This window comes from Miniopterus schreibersii (assembly GCF_964146895.1).
Source record: "Miniopterus schreibersii genome assembly, chromosome: 2".
In the NCBI taxonomy this organism is placed as follows: domain Eukaryota; kingdom Metazoa; phylum Chordata; class Mammalia; order Chiroptera; family Miniopteridae; genus Miniopterus; species Miniopterus schreibersii.
Genome location: NC_138102.1, coordinates 139,233,485 through 139,245,720, shown reverse-complemented (window position 1 = coordinate 139,245,720; position 12,236 = coordinate 139,233,485). Strand labels below are relative to the sequence as shown.

General features: G+C 48.7%; 1 pseudogene across 1 annotated transcript; it reads left to right on the top strand.

Annotated features, from left to right (window-relative positions):
* The first annotated feature begins 7,162 nt into the window (after nucleotides 1-7,162).
* On the top strand, nucleotides 7,163-8,086 carry LOC308552549 (etoposide-induced protein 2.4 homolog pseudogene; annotated as a pseudogene). Its single transcript has one exon. The product of its transcript is annotated as an etoposide-induced protein 2.4 homolog pseudogene (transcript).
* Nucleotides 8,087-12,236: the final 4,150 nt, after the last annotated feature.

Here is a 12,236-nt window from a genome sequence, read left to right as displayed (position 1 = left end):
GTACAGGGGCCCAATAGGGCCCAGGTGTTTGCTCTGACTTCCACTCACCCACCTCCAAACACACACACAGAGCAGGGTCCAGAGTATCCTTTAAAGAGATGACTTGTCTATCCCCTACCCCCTTCCATCAGGACCCTGGAACTTGAAGCCAGAGCCCATACCTCTATCTCTGGGGCCTCAGACTCTCCTTACTGAGCCTCGATTTCCTCATTTGTACAGTGGGCAGGAGTGTCCACACCTGATAGGGTTGAATATCATATGAGGTAAGGTGTCTGACACATGGAGTCCTCAGTGAATGGTTAGCTGCTGTTTCTCTTGTCTTGTTTTCTCTTAAAAGGACAGTGAGTTGGGAGAGTGACCTCTCCAGGCTCTCATAAGACCTTCCACCCCCCAACCAACCCCAGTCATCCAGTTTGTCTGGGCCTCATAGTCCCTTCTTCCTCTGAAATTCGGCCTGGTCATGGAAATTCCTCCCAAAGCTCACACCATTCTTCACGTTGCTTTCTCAAGCTCCAGAGTCTCAGACTCTACCCCAAAGCTTTTGGTCAGGAGAGGGACCTGAAGAGCTCAGGCTTAGGAGAGATGGCTGATGGGGGACTGCGTGGAAAGAGGGGTCCCTGGAGCAGCTGGTGCTGGGGTGGAAGCGGAGGAGGAGAGAGCAAGGAGAGGGAGGAGAGACAGCTCCTGGTACTGGCTTCTGGAGGAGGCTGGGGGTGGGTGGCGAAGCGTTTATGGGTAGCTGGGAGGTGCTGTGGGACTGGCTTGCAGCCTTTGGTGCTGGGGTCTCCACGTGAGCTGGCGTGGGTCTGTCTGTGGAGGTGTGAGTATGTCGTTTTGACTTTTTTTATGCCCAGAGCTGAGTGAGTGACTGAGTGTCTGTTGGGCTTGTGGGTGGAAAAAGGCATGGGTTGCTCACCCACAGGGTTGGGGAGTTGCAGAGCACCCCTTGCCAGCTCTTGGGGCCCTTCCTAGAATGAGTAAGAGTTGGAGCCCGCCTGCCCCAGCCCCCTCCCCCAGCTTGCGTGTGCCTGTGCAAGGTGTGCTCACATGTGCAAGTGTTGATGTCCCCACTGCAGTCACAGCCCCTTCGGGGGAGCAGTAGCTGTTCCCCGTGGTATACTTCTAGGTGCATGAAATATTTAAGGTCACAGGGGTGTGACTTAGTGATGCAGTCACTTAACAGCTCCCACCTGCCCCCATTCTCAGAGCTGGACTCTGGGTTAATAGGCTGTTCTTTGTTGCTCTCAGCACTTTCTGCTTTTATTTATCTTCCTCACCCCCTGTGAGCCTTCTCAAGCATTATCACCAGTCCTCACGACCGACCAGGAAGGAGGGCAGGTAGTATGATCTTTATTTGCTTTTCAAGGGCAGAGTCCTGTAGAGAGGTGATGATGGATGGGCCTCCTGGATTGGGATTTGGGAGGTCAGAGTTCAATTTCTCCCTCTGCTACCAACTGTCCCGGCAACTCTGGGGCAATCACTTCTTTCCATCCCCAATGCACACACACTGGCCTCAGTTTCCTCATCTGTAAAAAGTGGGGACCAGGTAACTGCACAGTTTCTTCCTGTTCTATTTTGCATTCTGAGCGGGGTGCTCCAGTCACATAGGCAGGATGTCTGAGATCCAGGGTGAGAACCCAGGAGGCCTGGCTCTTGCCTCACCTTTGCATTTCTGCCTGCCTGGCCCACATGGCAGGGGTGCACTCCTGCGTGTGACTACAGGGTGCATGCACACTTTCCCACATACAGAGCTCCAAGGAGGGGGGACTATAGACTGGCTTTATACACCCAAAGGAGCAGTGGCCCTTCCAAGTGGCCTCCCTGGGAAGCTGTATGCTCATACCAATTTGCTGCAGTTTCTCCATTTCTGGAAACTCTTGGAATCATCTCAGAGCTTGTGGCCTATGCTGTGAGAGGCCTCACAGGGAAGTGAATCTCTGTCCTTCTGGGTGGCTTGATTCTTCTGGAAATGAGTGAGTCTTTAGGGGCCATGCCCTGTGAAGAAGGAAGGAGGCCAGGTGGGGAATGGAACTCGATCTGGGACAGAGGTGTGGGCACCCTGCAGTGAGGCTCTGTGTCCCCTGGGGCTCTAGGGCCCATCTAGAAGGGCTCTGTGCAAGACAAGTGTCCAGAGCTTCTTGTGCACCCCAGCAGCACCATTAGCATAGACATGTGGCCTCTCGGGGCTGACTTGGAAGGCCCAGCCTCTTTCGACTGTGTAAGTCCTGGTTTGCCTGTGAAAAAGCCCATCGTGGCAATCCTGCCAGGCTTGGGTGCGCACCCTCCTGCAGCTGGCACTCTTGGGAATAGGTCCAGAGCTGGTGACTCAAGCAGAGGGGATGCTCATTTCCAAAGTGCTTCGTTTCTTCTTGAACCACAATAGAGGTGGAAGAAACTTAATCAGCCAATCTGCCCTGCCGGCCGTGGCTCAGTGGTTGAGCATCTACCTATAATTCAGGAGATCTTGGTTTGATTCCGGGTCAGGGCACATGCCCGGTTCGGGGGGTGCAGGAGGCAGCCAATCAATGACTCTCTCATCATTGATGTTTCTCTCTCTCTCTCCCTCCTCCTTCCTCTCTCTCAAATCAATAAAGACATATTAAAAAAAAAATCAGCCAATCCAACCCCCTCGAGAGGGGAAACTGAGGCCAAGAGAGAGAAAGCAGCTCTCCCAAGGACTGGAACCCGTGTTAACACTTTCCCACCAGATTTGGTGGCTGTGGCAGGGCAATAGCTGAACTGAAGCAGGAACATGGACCAGATGGCCTCTTAGATACATTTTTAACCCTGTGATCATTATCAGTCTGGAAGACCCACTCCCTAGCTAGCCTTTAGCTAGCTCCTTCTACCCCCAACTCCCTAAAAGATTGAATTTATTCTCCCAACCAGTACTTATTGGGTAGTCACATGTGCCAGGCATTATATTAAGCATTGGTGATACAGTGGAGCACAAAACAGTCCCTGTCCACTAGTATTTTACAGCCTAGCAGAGGTCAGTGTGGAATAGGATGATTAAGTAATTATAAATGATGACTAAGTAATTAAAAATTATCTAAAAAGTGGAAGTATATAAGAATGAGGCACACCGAGGAAGGGGGAAGGTCAACATGACCTCTGACTGCTCAGATGCCACCCCCCAGCTCCTTCCAGCATGGTGACCAAGGCTTAGGTTCAAATCCCAGCTCTGTCACTTAGTAGCTCTGTGATTTTGATCAAGTCACTTACCCTCTCTGAGCCTCAGTTTCCTCACCTGTAAATAACAGGTATGTCTATATTATAGTGAGGGGTGGAATGAGGTAATGTCTGTAAGGAAGCAAGCTCAGTGGCTACCACCCATTAAACACTTGAGAAATGGGCATGAGTAGGGAGGAATTCATCTTAGCAAATGTTTCTTTTGACTCTGGAAAAATCAGGGATGAAGAAATAGGGATTTCAAAGCTTTTGGAGTTGGGGGCAGACACTCCTGCCTCTTTTCAGCCAGATTCTGCTCCTCCCCACCCTAGTCTGAGCAGCTGCTCTTCATGTCCAGCTGTGTCCTCATCAGCATGGATGATCACCCTACCCTGCTAATTAACACTGGCCCTGTTAATGATTAAATCTAATGACTTTGACTTGGGGGTGGGATGGAAAATTCCCCAGCCACAGGACAAGATGAGGGTAGGTTACCAGGAGTAGGAGGGAAGGGCCCCCTCCTACTCCTGGTACGAGTTGTTGGGACGTGTTGTTGATGGTAGGCGGCTGGGGGAGCAGATGCCAGGTTTTCTCCCTGAGGCTGCTCAACGGGGAGTGTGGGTGGAAAGGGGGTCATTTGAAAGTTACAGCCCACCCTCCTCCTGTACTCCTCCCAGGCTTGGCAGAGGGCACTGGGCCCCAGCCCAAGCCTTGGCATTCCTCCCAGCCAGGGTTGGCCATTGATTGCTACTGGGGCTAGAAGGACTGTGGTAAGGTAGTGTATTAGTTTCCTAGGGCTGCTGTAACAAAGTATCACAAACTGGGTGGCTTAAAACAACAGGATTTATTCTCTCACAGTTCTGGAGGCCAGGAGTCTGAAATTAAGGTGTCAGCAGGGCCGTGCTCGTTCTGAAGGCTTGAGGGTAGAAATCTTCCTCGCCTCTCTAAGCCCCTGGTGGCCCCAGGTGTTCTTTGGTTTGTGGCAGCATAACTCATCTCTGCCTGTCTTCACAGGGCCTCTTCCCTCTGTGTGTCTCTCTGTGTCCTTTCCTTTTCTTGTAAAGACATTAGTCATTGAATTTAGGACCCACCCTAAATCCAGGATAATTTCAGCTCAAGATCCTTAATTAATTACATTGACAAAGACCCTATTTCCAAATAAGGTCACATTTTGAGGTTCTGGGTGGACATGAACATTTTGGAGAGACTACTGACCCCACTACAGATGGTAAGAGTGCCCGGGAGGGCTGGGAGCTGGTGAGGACTGCAGGCACCTGGGCTAGAGCTGGCGCAGGAGGCCAGAGGCATGCTATTCCCCTCCCCAAGAAGTGGAGGAAGTGCTCAGGATCCCTGGGTGGGGTGGAACTGGTCTTGAGAGGCCTGTAAAAGGAGGCTATTTATGAAAAAGAGATGAAGGAATGGGAGCAAGGGTGTTCTAGATTGGGGAAAAGAAGGCCAAGGGAACTTGGAAGGAAAAATCCCAGGTCCTTGTAATTTAGTCCGATTGGAGAGGAAAGTATAACCTGCATTATATTATATATCATACAGACTTTTGTACATGTTATATCTTGTATATCATATACTATATGACAATCATGACTTGCCATATAATGAAAAAATAAAGTTGCATTTGGATTACACAGTGAGTTTGGTGTCATGAGACAATCCTTTATACTTTATTGGGCCAGTGGGCAGGGTAATTTTTTCCCTTGCTTCTGGGTGAAAACCTAGGAAAGACTTTATTCTGCTCACTCTCAGGTGAGAGACCAGATCAGTTCAGAAATTAGAACGACTAGGCCAATATATGAGTCAAAACCTTAAACTATTTAATGTTACTCTCTGCAGCCTGCAGGCTCCTGCTGCACTTGGAGCCCTGGAAGGGGTGAGTGGCTTCTGTTCTGTCACGTTCTCCCTCCACCCCCAGCTGTGCCCTTCACCCACGTTCAGTAGATGCTGTTTCTGAGTGAGGTGTGTCGGTGAGGAGGTGGGGTGGTGCAGAGTGGACGGGAAGGGGTAGCTGAGTTTTTACATCAGTTGGCACTCAGCCTCCTCCATCTGTCCTTGTCCCTTCCTCTGTTGTCCTCTGGTGACTCTTCTCTCCTGGGCACTTTCCTGGCCCCTCAGAGCTTTGCTGTCAGCCTCATTCACCTGTGTTTTTTATCCCAGAAACTTGAGCCTCCTTCCTCAACTGCTGGGATCACTTTGTCCCTAGAGGTAGCCCTACTGGACTCCCAGGACACTTACCCAGTTCCTCGGTTGCCAGGCAAACTTTGGCAGCTCGGGGCATTCCAGAGCACCGGCTCTGCCAGCCGCCCCACATGGCCCTTCCTCGGTTCTTCTTCTAAACTTGTGGGCAGAACCTAGGCTCCAAAACACTCTGTCCCTAACTCTAAGGGCCACAGAGTCAGCTCTTGGGGTCAAGCGTCTAGTAGGTTTGCTATAAGGGGGTAGTCCCCTCTCCACTTCCTTGAGAGGGGATGGGGCTCACCGCACAGCTTGATTCATACATTTCCTCCTCACAAAAGCTTCTCTTCTCTCTATACTATGATGCTGTTTTAATATCCTCAATCTAGCTGAGGGGGTAAGGAAATAGTTCAAAATTTTTCTTTGAAATTCTTTATAGGATGATTTGGCACTTTACTTTGAGATTTCATCTACTGTACCTGGGTGCTTAGTTGAAATTCTAATTTTACTATTCTGCTATAAAAGCATCTGGGACAGTTAAGATTTTGCCGGGAGAGAGGGGCATCAGGTTCTAGATCCATGTGGTTGACTTCCCCATGGCAGGGAAGAACACACCAAACAAAGGGCTCTGAGGTGGAATGGCCACCAGAGGGCAGCAGATCCTGCTTCAAACTCGGTTTCCTTCCTTGGACTCACTGGAACTCCCAGAGGCCAGGTGGTGCCCAGGTGCTGTGCCACCAGGAAGGCCTCAGCTCTTCTGGTATATCACTTGGCTCCCCATTGTTGGCCCTGCTTTCTGACTTTCTGGAGTCTAGCCACTGTTCTTCCAGTTGCAGTATCAAAAATGTCAGCCTGCATTGGACAGTAACAGCTATTTACGAAACACTTACATTGCAATGGGCCTGGAAATGAAAGCTACACTTTTTGCCCTAGACAAGCCCAGCCAGGGATGGAGGCCTGTGAACAGACACAGTGAATGTAAAATAGCAACAGCTGTTGTAGAGGCAGAAATAAGGGCTTTGTACTGAACCCTTTGTACTAGAATCAGAGAGCAGGCTGGTGGCTGACGGGGGCGGGGGGTGGGGTAAACGGGTGAAGGTGTTCAAAAGGTAGAAACTTGCAGTTATAAGGTAATTAAGTCCTGGGGATGTAATGTACAGCATGGCGACTATAGTCAACAAAGTATTATGTTGTACATTGCAAAGTTTCTAAGAGGGTTGATCTTAAATGCTCTCATCACACACACAGATGTGTAATTAGGTGAGGTGATGCCCGTGCTAACTAAACTGTGGTAATTATTTCATAACATGTATATGTCAACTCATTATGTTGCACACCTTAAACTTATACAACGTTATATGCCGATTATATCTTAATAAAGCTGAAAAAAAAGAAATAAGGGCGGCCCTGGGCAGCTGGGCCGGGCGCCCGCCGACGTCCCACCGCCCCGTGCGGCCCGGGCAACCCCGGGGCGGGCGCGGCGGCCTCGGGCAACCCCGGGGCGGGCGCGGCGGCCTCGGGCAACCCCGGGGCGGGCGCGGGGGCCCCGGGCAACCCCGGGGCGGGCGCGGCGGCCTCGGCCCTGGGCGCGGAGGGTCCGAGCGGCCCGCGGCGGGCGAGGGGCCCGGCCGGAGCCGGGCGGCGGAGCTGCCGGTTCTTCATGATGAAAGAATTTGGGCTGCTTCTGTCTCCTCTGTGTAGTTGGTAGTGTGGGTGGTGAAGAGATGGCTGAGTGTCCAAACCTTCGCCAGGACCTTGCCGGGGAATCACGGACCCCATCTGGGGAATCTGGACCATCTCAAGCTTGATGCTGGAATTCAGCAAGAGAGAGGAGCGGCGTGGAAGGGCAAGTAGCGTCCCGGCGCAGAGGAGAGCCCGGAGCGCAGAGGAAGCAAGAGTGAGCCGCGCGCTGTTGGCAGAATTTTCCAGGGCTGTGCGTGGAGTGGCGGAGAATTCTGGCTCAGTCTCCTCTTGTTTTATCGGGTGTTTATTCCTGCACTTCAGGCAGTAACTGCCCAAATTATTGGTGATCCGTCTCTACATGGAGATGTTTGGTCGTGGCTGGAATTCTTCCTCGCATCAATTTTCGGTGCTCTTTGGGTGCTCCCCCTGTTTGTGCTTAGCAAAGGTGTGAATGCCATTTGGTTTCAAGACATAGCTGACCTGGCCTTCGAGGTGTCCGGGAGGAAGCCTCACCCATTCCCCAGGGTCAGCAAAATCATTGCTGACATGCTCTTCAACCTTCTGCTTCAGGCTCTTTTCCTTACCCAGGGGATGTTTGTGAGTCTCTTTCCAACCCACCTCGTTGGGCAGCTGGTTAGTCTCCTGCATATGTCCCTTCTCTACTCACTAGACTGCTTTGAATGTCGTTGGTTCAATAAAGGAACTGAAATGCACCAGCGGTTGTCAAACATAGAGAGGAACTGGCCTTACTGCTTCGGATTCGGTTTACCTTTGGCTTTCCTCAGCAATGCCGTCCTCGTATATTACCAGTGGCTGCCTCTTCTCCATCCTCTTGCCGTTACTCATTATCAGCGCCAACGAGGCGAAGACCCCTGGCAGAGCCTGCCTTTTCCAGTTGCGCCTCTTCTCCTGGGTGGTTTTCTTAAGCAGCAGACTCTTCCACAGGACGGTCTACCTGCAGTCTGCCCTGAGTAGCTCAGCCTCTGCAGAGAAGTTCCCTTCGCCCCATTCGTCTCCTGCCAGGATGCAGGCTGCTGCAGGCCACTGAGTCCCCTGCCCTCCAGGGGGAGTGAGTGGGATTGGAGGGGGGCCCTGCTGCGTTTCCTTGTTCACCTCCCCCACCAGGGAAGGCAGGACCCCCTCTGCCAAGGGCCCTCTGCATATTTCCTCCTGAGGAACTGGGAGTTTTGTCTCTGGTGCGCTGACACCAGTATGTGGATTTTTAACACCTGTGAGTCTGAAAGGACCACAGGTTTTTCTGCAGCTCTTTTCTAGCATTTGCCAGCCCCCGTGCCTGGACTGATTTGAATACTTTTTCTCCCCGTGCCATTTACCCTCCCACCTCCCCTTCCTGCCTTCCACCACCCTTGGATGAATGGATTTTGTAATTCTCGCTTTTGTATTTTGTGGACGTGTTATTTTTGTTGTTTTTCTGTGAAGCACATAGATTGGATGTGGGAGGTAAAGGAGTATCTCAGTTGCTCCTGGCCACTCCCTTTATAGCCACCACTGTCTTGTTTCTTGTAAGGTTAGATTTTGGTCTCTCTTGCTCCACTGCAAAAAATAAGCCTGAAGAGATGGGACAGGAGGAAAGACCTCACAGCCAGATCTGCTGGGTTTTAAGGAGTGATTTTTCTTCCCCTTGAAGGGGGAAAAAAGCTTTTTTCATTGGTACATTTCAAGTTCCCCAACTACAGGGAGGTACCAATTTTGGATAAGTGCCACTGCAACACAGAATGCTCAGAGAACCTGAACTTTTAAACTCTGCAGGTCTGAAATTTACTGTCGGCCACTGTTGGGTCTGTCCGGTGTTTCAAAGGAATATTGGGTGCTGCAAATAGGAACTGAAGGGGTAAACTTATTAAACCCATTAAACCTGTGATTGGTGTTTTTCTGTCATTTTAAATAAACTAAGTATGGGGGAGGGGACAGATGTCAAAATACTTGTACAATTTTAAAATGTCACAATTAAACGTGAGCTGGTTTCCCACAAAAAAAAAAAAAAAAGAAAAAAAGAAATAAGGGCTTTGGAAGCACTGGGGAAGTAGCAGGAGCTGGAGAAGGCTTCATGGAGGATGGAGAACTGGAGTTAGTTTTAATTTTTTTAAATTTATCTTTACTGTTGAAAGTATTACAAATGTCCCTCTTTTTCCTTCACTGATCCCCTCTACCCTGCCCCCACCAGGCCTTCACTCCACTATTGTCTGTGTCCATGGGTTATGCATATATGCATATAAATTCTTTGGTTAATCTCTCCCCACCCCCACCTCCCTCTGAGATTTGACTGTTTCATGCTTCTGTGTCTCTGGATCTATTTTGTTCATCAGTTTATTTTGTTCATTAGATTCCACATATGAGTAAGATCATGTGACACTTGTCTTTCTCTGACTGGCTTATTTTGCTTAGCATAATACTCTCCAGGTCCCACCACGCTGTCTCAAAGGCTAAGGGATCCTTCGTTTTTACAGCTGCATAGTATTCCACTGTGTAAATGTCCAAGAAGATGCTTGATATGACTTCAATCCTCTTGAACTTGTAGAGGCTTGTTTTGTGTCCTAACATGTGGTCTATCTTTGAGAATGACCCATGGGCACTTGAGGAGAATGCCTATTCTGCAGCTTTGGAGTGAAATGTTCTGTAAATGTCAATTAAATCCATCTGATTTAGTGTGTCATTTAGAGTCACTGTTTCCTTGTTGATTTTTTGTCTGGAAGACCTATCCAGTAAAGTCAGTGGGGTATTAAAGTCCCCTACTACGACTGTATTGCTGTTGATCTCTCCTTTAAAGTCCTCCAGAAGGTTTTTTTTACTTTTTTTCCCCTCCCCAGTCTGTGTGAGTCTTTTGTTCTGAGGTGGGTCTCTTGTAGACAGCGTATATTTGGGTCTTGTTTTCTTATCCATTCAGCTACCCTATGTATTTTTATTGGGATATTTAATCCATTTATAGTTAAGGTTATTATTGATAGGCACTTATCTATTGCCATTTTATTTCTTTATGACTATGTTTCTGATTCTCTCTATTTCAACCTCTTATTATAGCAGTCCCTTTAACCTTTTTTGCAATGCTGGTTTGGTGGTGATAATTTCCTTTAGCCTTTTTTTTTTTTGGAAAGCTCTTTATTTCACCATATATTTTGAATGGTAGCCTTGCTGGATAGAGTATTCTTGGTTTCAGGTCCTTGTTTTGCATTATCTTGAATACTTCATGCCATTCCCTTCTGGCCTGTAGAGTTTCTGATGAGAAATCAGCTGACAGCCTTATGGGAGCTCCTTTGTAGGCAACAGATTGCTTTTCTCTTGCTGCCTTTAAGATTCTCTCTTTGTCTTTAATTTTTGGCATTTTAATTATGATGTGTCTGGGCATGGGCCTCTTTGGGTTCTTCTTCCTTGGGACGCTCTGTGCCTCCTGAACTTGTATGACTTTTTCCTTGACCATGTTAGGGAAGTTTTCTGCCATTATTTTTTCAAACAGGTTCTCTAATCCTTGCTTACTTTTGACCTCCTCTGGCACTCCTATGATGCAAATATTTTACATTTCATGTTGTCCCACAGCTCCCTTAAACTGTTCTCCTGCTTTTTAATTGTTTTTTCTTTTTGGTTCTCTGAGTGATTTTTCCTACCCTGTCTTCTAATTTGCTGATCTGATCCTCAGCTTCCCCTAATCTGCTGTTCATTCCTTTCATTGTTTTTTGAATTTTGACTATGTCATTCTTAATTTCCTTCAGTGTATATATCTCATTTCATGCTGCCGAGCATCCTTATGATCAGTATTCTGAACTCTATTATCTAAAAGATTGTTTATCTCCATTTCACTTACCTCTTCTTCTGGAGAATTCTTTTGTTCTTTCATTTGGGGCTTGTTTTTTTGTCTCTCCATTTTGGCTGCCTGTTCGGATTTGCTTCTATGTATTAGGTAGATCTGCTAGGACTCCCAGTCTTTTGGATGGTCTCTGGTGCAGGCCAATGTGAGATGCTGTTTGTGACTGGCCTTGAGTACCCTATTTGAAGTTTTCCACACTCCACAGCTTCTGGTTTCCTCTGTTGGGGCTGGGTGTGTTTGGATAAGACCAAGATGCACACCAAGGTCTGCTTTTCTAAGCCTTGGACCCAGAAACAATTCAGGCAAAGACTCAAAGCACCCAGAGTCTGTTATTCAGTCTCTTAATGAGCCTCAGGCTGTAGAAACTCCACAGGGTGGGGTAATTGCTTCTCTCCCAGACAAAAGCTGCTTGGAAGGTTTTGCCTGAGAAAGATGTCCTCTGCCATATGGGGGAATGACTCAGCACCAGGGTCCAGATGGGGGCCCTCTGAGTTCTGTTCCCCCAGCCAGCCACCCTGGCTTCTCCTCACACTGCTCTAGTCCACTCTGCTTTCCTTCTGCCAGAGCCCAAGGTAAGTGACTGCATACAAAATTTTGTGCATTGGCCCTTTAAGAGGGTCCCTGCATTTCCAGCTGTCTCTTGCTGGGAGACAGAAACCCTGCTGCTTTTCACAGCCAGATGTTGTGTGGGTACCTTTCTCAGTTCTGGTGCTCTGGGTTGGGGAGCCCAGCTTGGGGTTTAGACCCAAGAGTTCTCAGTAGGAACCCCCAATAGCTGAGATATTTCTCTGGACCTTTAGCTGCTGCCTGTGGGAGCCCAGCCAGCCCTCTCATACCTCAGCACTTTCTACCAGTCTCTGTGTGGTCTCCACTTTTCCTCCTTCATTATGAGGGTGCTCTCTAGTTCGTCTTCAGTTGCAGTTGATTATTCAGGATGCTTTTTCTATATTTTAGTTGTAATTCCAGTTTGGCCCTGGGAGAGTGTCAGTGTAGCTTCCACTCAATCCGCCTCAATCTTGGATCTCCCCTGGAGTTAGTTTTTTTAGGGATGAGTAGGATTTGGGGAAGAAAAGGCATGAGACTAGGGGGAGGTAGATTGACAAATCCTAGGGGACAAGAGAGTTGACAAGTGACAAGGAAGGTGGAGGGTAGCAGAAAGTGGTGGGTTTTCAGGGGAGACTGGGCCTAGTAGGGGAAATTGGGAAGACTCTATTTTCTGCTATTAGCAGAAGGAGAGCTTCCTTTTCAGCTCCCCAGTCTCCAGGAAGAGGGCCTGAGGCTAGATGACTGCAAATATTTTATTGAATTTAGAGATTCTCAGAAAAAGTGGGGAGATGAGAGCCTAGAGCTTCTCAGGGAAACACTTGAAGGCTTTGAT